The following is a 12,354-nucleotide window of genomic DNA, read 5'->3' as shown; positions in this document are numbered from 1 at the left end:
ATTTGCTGCTCTTCAGTCGCTGAATCATAAAGTTGGATAAGAATCAGTCATACTGAACACACACTGCGATACACTAGCCGGACTTCACTGAGTAGTTCCGTATATATAACGTTTTAATCGATGATATAATCGCAGTACACATACCTGTCAGGAAAACATCACAACAAAGCAATACCAAATAAACCCATATTTAGGTTTTCGCTTCACGTAACTATATAAATACATTCCATTCTTATGAGTTCCGCTGCTACATGTTCACATACAGATACTGATTCCCGACGTTTGTAAGCTCGCCCATGCACTACCTTCAGTTTTGTAACTTGCTGCTGTCTTGCTATTTATCAGCAAGGTAAAGAAATAGGAACGAAGTATACCGTATCTAACCAAATATAACCTCCATAATACTGTGAAAATTGTAGATTCGTATCTGCTGCCATGCAATGAACAGGCTGATTAGGTTTTATGCTCTTTGCTTGAAATCATTGATGGAATGCATCGCTGAGACTCGGATCTGACGGGCACGTAATGCACATCTCAGTCTTCGCTAGTCTCAACGTGACGTATTTTACACGATAAGAAAACATAAAAATAACTTCGACTCAGAAAGCGACAGTTCGGATTTATGCAGCTCAAAAGGCCTGCTCTCAGCACGGCGCAATCACAGCGTGAGGTTATCATTTAATTAATGTATTTAATACAGGCGTAGAAAATGGTTTATCAGACTATATTTAGTATGCAACGAGGCACCTGGCTTTCTGCTGACGATACGGAAAGTTACTAAATTAATTGTGCAAAGTTAAGCCTTGCTGTCTGCGCGCCGATTTCATGCTGAGTTAAACAGATTCTTATGACAAATTCTGTTTGCAGTTTCGTGTTTCAGATGTCTTTAGGTACTGACTACCGAGTACAGAGTGTCTTTTCACGTTCATTCCTTGTGCTATTTTTAATTCCGTGTTTTGTTCGCTTGTTTGGTTTTGTTTTTATACACCGTGAGTCATATAAGTTTTTTTTTTTTTCATTCGACAGTTTGAGTCCTTTATTCTGAAAATGCCACTCTGAACTCCCCGAATGCTTACATTATAATGCTTTCCGCACGACGTTCTAAACAAAACTACTGCATGGACGAACAGTTTCACCCAAGGTCGGTCTCATTTTGAATTGTTATTGCAGTCATTTTCGCTTTGAATTTTAACGAAACAAGATTTCACATTAAGAAAAGGTGATAGATTAGCTGACTCAAGACTTGAAATGATTACATTGTACTGTGACTTTTACTTTGAAAACAAAAAGGGAAAATAAGAGCAGACGTTTCTAAAAGTAAATTGCAGAAATCAGCTTGTGGTGACAGTGGTATTTCGAGGAAAGAGGGAGCGCCACTTGGCGAGCAGTTTGAAGATTACGCGGTAACCGTCAGTGAAGTTCTGAGCTTCCGATTGCTGAAAATTGCACGATCTATTTCATATAGTATTTATATCATAGTCGAAAGTGTGGTGGAAACATAATAATGATAATTAATTGGGATAAAATAACATCGATGGCTAAGTGTAAGTTGTCGATGTCGACAACTTCCCCTTACCCCACGTCCGCATCTGTGAAAATGTGGTTGTAATATAATTCAATGTTCTAGAGTTGTACTGTTAAATATTCAATGTTTATAGCTCAGACATTCGTCCCGGTCCACAGCTGACGATACTGTGGTAAGCAGTGAGGCAAATAATTTGACTGACGTACACAAGTGGTGCGACCATACTAAAATAGCCACAGCACAGAGGACGAATCGATCATTACCTAGGTAGGTTATTGTGTTCTTATTGGCTTCGACAGACATGGAAATGGGTTATCAGGTATAATTTTAGTATAAGCCAGGGCATTTTGTGTTCATCTAACGCGATTAGGAAGTTTGAAAAGTAAGCATCACCTTATTTTAAGTTTTGTTTGCACGTGAATTTTTGTTGATTTGAACAGACGTCTTTATTATATAAAGACAAAAATGTATGACGTTTCACTTAACACATCTATATTAGATCTGTCAAGGTTGCTTAAGTGTCAGGACTGTGATGGGGGACTTGGGGTTGGAAGGTGGGGAGACACACCCACCCAATCCAATATATTATAGTTACGTCAGAAATTGATTAAATACTACTCCTCGCTTTTTTTTAACAATAACATCATCTAATATAATGTGTTGCCACTGAACCAAAACTTTACGGTAAATATGTTGAAAACACCTGTGTAACAACAATATTCATTATGCTTTTTAGATTTAATATGTTGAAAAGCATATGCAAAAACAGTATCTTCCAAAACTAAATGGTTAAACCACGTTTCATCTGAAAACATGACTGGCATGACTCACATCACACATTTACTTGCACCGGTTATTTGCGAAACGTTTAGCAGTGCTCTGTGTTGTACTCAAATTGACCTTGTTAGACCTTTCTCTTGGGAGAGATTGTCGAATAACTATGTAATCTTTAAATTCCTCCTCAAATTGGTCCATTTCTCGTGGTGATAAATTGTGAACATAGGGGAAATTTTCTGAACACAAAGTGCTGCACTGGGTGAAATGATGCAGCAAGACTTGCATCAAAACCGACAAATTCTGAATGCATAAGAAGTTCATCGTCGGATGCAAATGCCTTCGTTGGATATATAGATGAATCAATGTAGACCGGCAAGAACCTCTTCGTCTTAACTTGCAAGATATTACCATTATTTTCAAGCCGATGCAGCATGGGTCACGTGATGAATCGAACCAAAAGCAGAGTTATACTTATTATGTGGATTGAAAAACATATTTTATATAACTAAGCAAAGTAAGATTATTAAACCTTTTATATTTTACATACATTTTACTGTGTTTATAAAATTGTTTGTAACTGTCTGAAACTGTTTCTTTGGATTTGTATAACTGACAATGGATTGAAAGTTATTAAAACGTTTGCAAGTAAGAAGTTCATTTCCTGAAACAATACTGAGCATCGGTTCCGCTCTCATGCTGAGAAATGTGTTACAGTGCGCTTTAGACGGAAAATGCCATTGACATCAGCCTCACCTTGATGACATTTTATACGCATGCCATTCAGTAGAACTAATTAAGTCATTGTGATGGCTCGACAAGATATTGTCCCATCCATTTACTGTCCAATTCTGACTTGTAATCAGCAGCTCCCGAGAACTTTGGATATTTTTTGTTGTAATCAGTTTGTTGTTGTTTTATTTGTTTATTCGTTTTCTTAACGGACGAGCTCGAATGTTCGCGGATCTCATTGTTTAAGAATGACGGTGTATATATACACTTTTGCGACACCAACGTTTACTTGGGAATCTGGTTGGTCTCTACTTTCGCTATCAAAAATAAAATCTGATTCTATTTTTAAAAGTGAAAATAGAAGATAATCCGATTCAAAGCAGACGTTAAGTCACGGTCAGTCTACTTTTAGGAACCACAAATGTTAAATACACAACCGACATTTTGCTTAAGAATGTGTGAGAAAATCAGGATGTACGTGTTAGTGTGATTTCTATATAGAATGGTCTGTCTCGCGCAATGTGTAAGAATTTAAAGGCATGTTATGTATCAATGTCATATTATTACATGGAATATTAATTTCCAGACCTGCACAGTCACAGAACATGAAGGTACAATCATGATGTTTAGTCTGTAAAGATGGACTTGCTCATCCGGGTCCTGTCAAAACAAAATTATATGTGTCAAAAAATATGTAATCCCCAGCAACAATTTAAGGGTTAGTTGTATTTTAGTAGGTAAGTTCGTGATTAAAGCTGACCAGATATTCATTTGGAAGCCTCCGACATAAGTAACTTGATAAACAATGTTTCCAATTTATTATCTCAATCTATTAGACTCATTTTATGTCAAATACAACACCCCCAAAATGAATATAAAATCAACATGTATCCCCAAAAATGTCAGAATATTCCGCGAATTGCCGTAAGATTTCATTACCTTTTTGTGTTTTAATTTATTATTTGACGTGTATTAGAAGAATGAATGGCCGCTCGCAGCATGGGTATGGCGTGTACACTTCAGTATTCTAGTTCTAGTAATAAAAAAACACATTTCCTTGGGTAAGCCAATTATCCTTGAACAAATATATCATATTATCAGTAATACAATACGCACTACGTGTATTTATAATTTTCCACTCTTGTCTGTGTGACTATCATTGATTCACACCCCACAGCACTGTGCACTATCACCGTATTTACAGACAAGGTCAGCAAATACGTGAGTAGTGAATAGGGATACTATAGGGTCTATGGGACTTACCATTAAAAACACCCCTGGGACACTATAGGGTCTATGTAAATTTAACATAGACAAAAACCCTGGGATACTATAGGGTCTATGGGAATTAACATGGACAAAAACCCTGGGACTGTATAGGGTCTATGTAAAATTGAAACAGGGAGGGGTCTCTATTTTTTTTAAAAAATAAAAATAATAAAAAGGGGTAGGCAATTGAAAGTCTATCACTTTTCAAGAAATGTGGGTGGCCCTGAAAAGGGCCTTTGGGTTCATGTTAATATGCCCTTAACATAAAGGGCATCTGCGACATCTTCTTCGCCTTAAACTTCGTCTCACTGTAGGTCCATAAACTAGCACTCATTTGAGGCATCCTTGCCTCTCCACGTAAATCCTACGTATCCATAGGCTGGTGTCGCTCCTATGGACAACTGTCCACTTGGATCGGACATACATTGGTACGTCCGTCCTGAACATCATCGTTGACACAAGTGTTGAAGATTGAACGTCGGTCCACATGTTGAGGCGCCGAGAACAGGTGAATGAATGCAGTGAACTGCGCTTATTTATAGGAAGAGGAAGGATTGAAACGGATTGAGTTCATTGACCAATCCAAACACGCGTTACAAAATTCAGTTAGCCCACGTCCAATCGGAAGAGAGCAGTCTGTGACGTCACGTGGTCTATTTAGATTCGCTATCGCCTGTGTGCAGTCAATCCATGCGACAGTTTTTTCAACATGACGGAAACTCAGAAAACGATAAATTGGGGTGCACCAGCAGTGGAGACCGCCCAAGGGAACCCGGACTTACTTTCAAAAGAGGTGAATTGGGATTTTGTGGATTTTCTTACCTCGCAAGAATTTGTTCCGGAACTTTCGCCACCTTCTCCTTCATTACCGCACGTGGAGAATTTTAGACAGAGACAGAAAGAAGAATTGGAGAAATTTATACAACAGCAAAAGGAAGCGGAACAAGCTTTTCTCCTACAGCAACAGCAGCAAGAAGAAGAGGTAAGAAAAAAACAGCAAGAAGAAGTAGCAGTAGCAAGGAAACAAGGGTGTGAAAATCAAACGGTCACGGTACTGTTAGACATTTTAGCGGAGTTAAGAAGTCTGAAACAAATGTATCAGACTTCTTTATCACGACCGAAGAGAATACGACCTTCCTAAGCTAAACACTCCAACCCTGTGACTAAGCCTACCGTGCCACCCTTAGTGATTTCAACCAAATCATCATCATCATCAACAGTACGCAGTCCAGAAGTAGGCCTTGGCCGTGGCAAAGGCTTAAGACAGTTAAAGTTGATTGCTTAAACTCAGCCCTACACCAAGAAAAAAGGCCCTTTTCAGGGCTACCCATGTCTCTCGAAAAGAGACTTTCAATTGCCAAGAACTCAAAAAAAAAAACATTGTACCCAATAGTACGTGTCTGTGTATGAGTGTGCGTGAGTGTAGGTTCTTATTTTAAAATCAAAACCCAAAGACACTTACGTTTTATAGACTTTCTATTCTAGTCCAAATTTTACAATTCAATTTACAACATAACACTTTAAAAAGTTCATACACTTCTTCTGTCTCATTGTTTAGTCTCTCTGTTTTTTTCAATTTCTTCACCGTCATAGTCTTTTCCTCCTCTTCCTCCTCACTTTCTTCCCTTCTTCTTTTCTTTTCCTGCTTCTTTTTCTTCACCTGTCTGCTTTCTTCCTCTGAAGAATCCCTCTCTTCTTCTGACTCCTCTTCTTTCTTTTTCGGGCAATCTGGAGACCAATGTCCTTTTCCTTGACAATAATAACAGGTATCTTGACTGTTGTCTTTTCTAGCCCCTTTTTTTCTTTTTTGACGGTCTGGACACTCTGAAGACCAATGCCCTTTCTTCTGACAGATATAGCAAGTATCTTGACTTTTATCTCGAAAGGAAGGTGATTAGTCCGACGACTGGTCTGAAAAAAAATTTCTAATGACCCCTCGCAACGCTCTGATGAAATGTTCGATTTGTGTAGTCTCTTCCATCGTTGTGCTCGGTTTGAGAGTGAAATGAATAGTGAAAGGACAAGACACATACCCTTTATATACGCTGGTCTGCCATGACTATAAAGTAACCCATGGTGTTTAAATTTTAGTCATTTGACTTCTTCCAGTCAAGATGAAACGATTCAATTCATTCAAGAAGATAGAAGAAGAAAGTAAGAGGCAGAAACGTGAGCTGAAGTCTTGGCACAAATTCATGCCAGTGATTTTGAAGAGGACATGAGTGAACCAGAATTCATACCCAGAGAGTCTTACTCTAAACAAAGTTTACCACCCTTAGTCAAACCTGAAAAGTACTATCACATTCGAGAGACAGAAAAGCGCTCCTCTAGAAAATTTAGAACCACGGCTTACACCTACACGGTGAAGTTTAAAAATTTCACGTCCGACGTACCGTTAGAGAAAGCAGAAGGGTTCATCACCGAGATGTGGGATTCTTTACTCACCACACTCAAGCGACAATGTCAAGCCAAAGAAGACGATCGCTTGAGACTTTCTATACAACACGACGGCTTGAAATCCCCTGTTTGGATCGAGTTTAGTAGCCCTGCATAATTGACCCCTTCCAAAGTCATGGACAATATTCAACACGTACAACAATCCAATGACCAGTTTGACATCACCGACGGAAAAGCCACACTGTTTATGACCCACGTGTCTCCTCCTCAAGGGACTGGACGCAAAAAGATGTTATTGGTGAACGACCTTCGCAGCATTAAGCGTAGCCTCGTCCAAATTCACAATTCTCAAGACCAGATGTGTTTAGCCCGGGCTAATATGGTGGGACGAACCTATACCAACAAGAACAACACGGTAGAATGGAAAAGAGACTGGGAGAACATTCGACAATCGGACCGAGCCAAACAACGAAGTGAAGCAGAACTCCTGTTGCAACAAGCTGGCCTGTCCAAAGACACACCCTGTGGCATTCCTGAGATGCACACATTGCAAGATGTCCTAGCTCCACGCTACACCTTGAAAGTGCACCCTCAAGAAGTGCGTGGGCCTCTGTTGTTTCGAGGCCAAGACTTTAAAGATGGAAAATACATTCACCTCTATCATCACGATGACCATTTCGATACCATTACCAGTATTACCGCATTCCTGAGATACGGTTATTACTGTGAGAAATGTGACTATGGTTATAATAATCGAGAGCAACACAAACATTGTGGATCGAAATGCTCGGGATGTTTGGCCTCTCCACCCTGTCTGAGCGTAGGACAAGAACCAGTGCATTGTTCAACTTGTCTGCGCACGTTTGTCAGCCCTGCCTGTTACCAACAACATTTGAAGACGCAAGGTTCACAGAAGAAATGTGCTTGTCAACTGCTGAGATTGTGCCCTACGTGTGGACAAGGCATATGTACCAACACTGTCAAGGCACACGTATGTCGAGGAAAGAAAAAAATGTCACATTTGTCATCACATCGTGGACTTGGAACACCAATGCTACGTGCAAAAATACCAACCCCAACCAGAGAAAGAGGATGGACACAAGAAGAAAGGCAATTTCAATCTTTTTCGATTTCGAATGCATGCAAGAGACCGGCATTCACATTCCTAATTTCTGCGTGCTCATCGAGCGTGCGAAAAGTGCATTCAAGAACCTATTTTCAGTCATTGCCCTCACTGCAGTAAGATTCCTGGAGGGCGTGAAAAAATCTTTCGGGACCGAACACGCTAGCCGACTTCGCACAATGGGTCTTAGACTCCATCGACAAGACGTGGAGCCAAGAGGACATCGAACGTTACGGAGATTATCATCGTCATGCCACGGTGATGGCTCACAATTTCTTCGGATACAATGGACAGTTTCTTCTCAGATACTATACGGAACAAGGCATTGAGCCTCCTAAAGTCACTTTGAACGGAGCCAAAATCATTTTCATGCAAGTGGGACAAGTGCAGTTTAAAGATTCGATGAGTTACTTGGCCATGCCTTTGAGTCGAATGCCTAAAACGTTTGGAATGACAGAAATGGGTAAAGGGTACTTTCCACACTTTTTCAATACCGAAGCCAATCAACATGCCGTTCTACCCCATTTGCCTGAGGCTCACTATTACGACCCCGACAACATGCGTACCGAACAACGAGAAGATTTCTACGCTTGGTACCAGGTCCATGCCTCCTAAACATTCGACTTTCAAGAAGAAATGATAAGTATTGTCGTTCCGACGTGGACATTTTACGGCGATGCTGTGGAAAATTTCGAGAACTGTTCATGGAACACGGAGGGGTCGATCCTTTGAAAGAAGCTTGCACCATTGCCAAAACGTGTTCCTTAGTGTACCGGCAACGATTCATGCCTGAAAACACCGTGGCTGTCATCAGTCCTCAAACAACCAACAATGTCAAACGTCAATACTCGGTCAAAGCCCTACGCTGGTTACATTACTTCTGCGATAAAGAAGACAAATGGATTCAGCATGTCCGCAACGGAGGGGGTGAAAAGACCATCGAAACTCATTCGGTCGATTTCCTGCGACTTAGAAAACCCCAAGATCGTGTACGAGTTTAACGGTTGCTTATTTCACGGATGTCCCGTCTGTTACCCTGACCGTGGCACTAAAAATCAGTTTTTACAACGAACCATGGAAGACCTGTACCAGATCACTTGTCAGCGACGCCTAAAGTTAGAACAGGAAGGATACCAAGTGGTGGAAATGTGGGAACACGAATACGATCACCGTTTGAAAACCGATCACGAATTTAAATGCCTCGTGGAAAGCTACCAGTTCATGGACCCCCTGAACCCGAGGGATAGTTTGTACGGAGGAAGGACCAATGCCACCTGTTTGCTGTACCAAGCCGACGAAGAGAAAGGAGAAGAAATCAAATACTTGGACGTGTGTTCTCTGTATCCCTACGTATGCAAATATTGTCGCTTTCCTGCAGGGCACCCACAATTGTTAACCGAACACATCGACCTGAAAAACATTCGACAATACGAAGGCTTGATCAAGTGCAAAGTTTTGCCTCCCACGGACTTATACCATCCCGTCTTACCTTACCATTGCCAAGGCAAACTGATGTTTCCTTTGTGCCGTACTTGTGCGGAAACGTGCAACCAAGATCAACCTTGTCATCACACCCAGGAAGAACGGGCCTTGACAGGGACGTGGGTCAGCGTAGAATTGTTCAAAGCTCTGGACATGGGATACAAACTGTTAGAAGTGTACGAAATTTGCCACTTTCCCAAGACAGAACAATACCACAAGGGTGACCCCACGCAGAAAGGCATTTTCGCAGACTACGTGGATGCCTTTTTGAAACTGAAGCAAGAAGCCAGTGGCTATCCTTCCTGGTGTCACACTCCCGAAGACCAAAAGACATTCAAAGAGAAATACTGGGCACAAGAAGGCATCACTTTAGATCACATCGAGAAAAACGAAGGCAGGCGATCGTTTGCCAAAGTGATGTTAAATTGCTTGTGGGGTAAAATGGCACAACGACCGTGTTTACCCAAGACGGAATATTTGACCGAACCTTCCCGCTACTTCCAGACGATTCACGAGAAAACCAAATTCATGAAACACGTGGACGTCGTTCGCGAGAATTTGATCTTGGTCAATTACGAAGAAGATCTGGACCTTGTACAAGACGACCCCTTTGGAAATGTCATCATTGCGGCTTACGTGACAGCTCATGCTCGCTTAAAATTGTACGAAGCTTTAGAACTGTTAGGGGAACGCGTCCTGTATTTTGACACGGACAGTTGCATTTACATCCATCACCCGAGTCACCAGCACCCTGACATCGAAGGAGACCGTTTAGGAGCCTGGACAGACGAGCACCCCGACGACAAGATTCTAAGTTTCGTCAGTGGTGGTCCAAAACATTACGGCTACGAATACCGGGACAAACAAGGAGAAGTGCACACGAAGTGTAAGTGAAAGGATTGACTCTGAATTATCGTACCAGTCGAGTTGTGAACTTTGACGTATTGAAAGAAGCCTTGCAGTCTAGAGAAGATGAACACTTTAAAGTGATCACCTATCAACCCAACAAGATTGTACGTTTACCCACTCACCACATCGTCAGTCGACCTTGGAAAAAGTCTATCAAATCGTGTACCAGAAGCGAGTGCGACTTCCCAATCATTTCACCTTCCCGTATGGACACGTCAGTATTGGTCTGTATATAAAAAGGAACTCTAGGCAAGATCGATAGTTCATTGTGACTACCAAGACCAAGCGAACAAGATGAATACTTTCAGAGAAACACAAAACAAGTTCAGAAAAGCACAATTCAAGTTTGGGGCTTCTGAAGTGGAATGCGATTGTGAGCCTTGCGATGGAACGATGCTGTACGCTGTGACCTTAGCGATGCCGTAAAGCATCATGGGAACTTTGTTCTCACTACTCCTATCACGGAAAGTGATGCTGTGCGTGTCAAACCTGAGGGATGCGAAAGCGATGCCGCTCGTCCTCTTGGACACTTTACTGGGTTTCGTTTTAAAGGTGAATGTCCACCTTCACGTCTACCCCCCTACGGATGTCATCCAGCCCTGAGCAAACTCCTGTCCATGTCACCCAACCCTCATCGAAACGAACCTGTGAAAGACGAATATTCGTTTCCTGTGCGTTTGTCGGAATACTGCGACTTTGAAAATCGTCTTCAATCGTTCAAAGGAAAATGGCCTAAGTATCTGGGAGGACCGACCCCCGAAGAATTAGCCAGAGCCGGATTTTTCTACTTGGGCGAAGGGGATAAAGTCAAGTGCTTCAGTTGCGGTGTGTCACTTCACCACTGGGAACCAGAAGATTCGGCCTACCTAGAATATGCTCGTTGGTCACCGAATTGTCATTACTTACCCTTAGTGGGACCGAGACATTGAAGTAACTTACCATGTCGTTGAAGAAGAAACCAAATTGGTTAGGAGTCAAATGTTGGACATCACCGAGACCAGTATTTAAACTTCATTTCAAAAACGATATTGAATCATTACCTAAAGAACTGCAAGAGAAGATTTACAAGGAAGTTTGGCAGGGGTTTGCCAGAGTGAAATCTCAATGGGTGACTGTAGAACTTTTGTGCCGAGAAATTCACAAGAGGAAAGTGAAAAAAAATTAATCAATGTGTTAGATTTCTCTGGGTCAAGTGTGCATTCGTCCTATTATATTACTCTAGACCGTTTACATCAAAACAGTTCAGTGACATTCTTGGACGTTACCCTGAATGGCAGTGGTCAGAAATTACTTACTATGTGGATTACTTTTGCTCTAGGAGAAGATTGTGAATTGTACGGACTGACCTATTCATGGATACTTTACAAGAGAACATTCGTGCTTTCCCTGTGGAGATGAGAGAACGCATTTACCGAGAGCTGGTCAAAATACAAGTGAAACGTAAAGAACAGTTGCATCCGTTACCTCACCGGTGTTTGAACCACTGGTACCTGAATGCTATACAAGGACTGATTGAGTTGAAAGTATTCCATTGGACAGACATTGATCAACGACCCCTGGTTTTTAGAAAGGATTGGTTTGCTATTGATGATTCTATCTACTACATTGTAAACTTACTGCATCGAATCCCAGAGGAAGAGTTAACGAATTACCAACATCTTTTAGACAATGTCAACTTAGTGAAAGAGGAAACTTCTGAACGAATTGTAATGTGTAAATTAGTGATTAAACGATTTAAATTTGACACTGAATTAAAACCATGCCTGTGCAAACGGTACATTTCTTGTGTCAGAAAGAGGATTTAGTATGACCTATTCATGTATACTTTACAAGAGAACATTCGTGCTTTGCCTATGGAGTTGAGAGAAAGCATTTACCGAGAGCTGGTCAAAATACAAGTCAAACTTAAAGAACAGTTGCATCCGTTACGTCACCAGATCTTTAAACACTGGTACCTGAATGGTATAAAAGAACTGATTCATCAGAAATTGTTTCATTGGTCAGACCTTGTTCAACATTTTGAGTTAGTGAATGAACAAAATGTTTGTAATATTGGTTACTTCGAGATTCACCTAGTGCAAAGCATTGAGGAAGACGAGTTAAAGGATTACCAACATATTTTACGTGGAATCTACTTAGCGGA

At 41.1% G+C, this 12,354-nt stretch overlaps 1 protein-coding gene across 1 annotated transcript in view; it reads right to left on the bottom strand.

Annotated features, from left to right (window-relative positions):
• LOC149798394 (inverted formin-2-like) overlaps positions 1 to 480 on the bottom strand; it is a 39,981-nt gene extending 39,501 nt beyond the window's left edge. The window contains exon 1 of the mRNA XM_089963581.1: positions 1 to 480. This exon is cut by the window's left edge and continues 682 nt beyond it. The gene's annotated coding sequence lies outside the window, so the exon portion shown is untranslated.
• Between the last annotated feature and the right edge of the window lie 11,874 nt (positions 481 to 12,354).

This window comes from Sinohyriopsis cumingii, chromosome 6, assembly GCF_028554795.1.
Source record: "Sinohyriopsis cumingii isolate HCF-2022 chromosome 6, ASM2855479v2, whole genome shotgun sequence".
Lineage (NCBI taxonomy): Eukaryota > Metazoa > Mollusca > Bivalvia > Unionida > Unionidae > Sinohyriopsis > Sinohyriopsis cumingii.
This window is presented reverse-complemented; position numbering and strand designations above follow the sequence as displayed.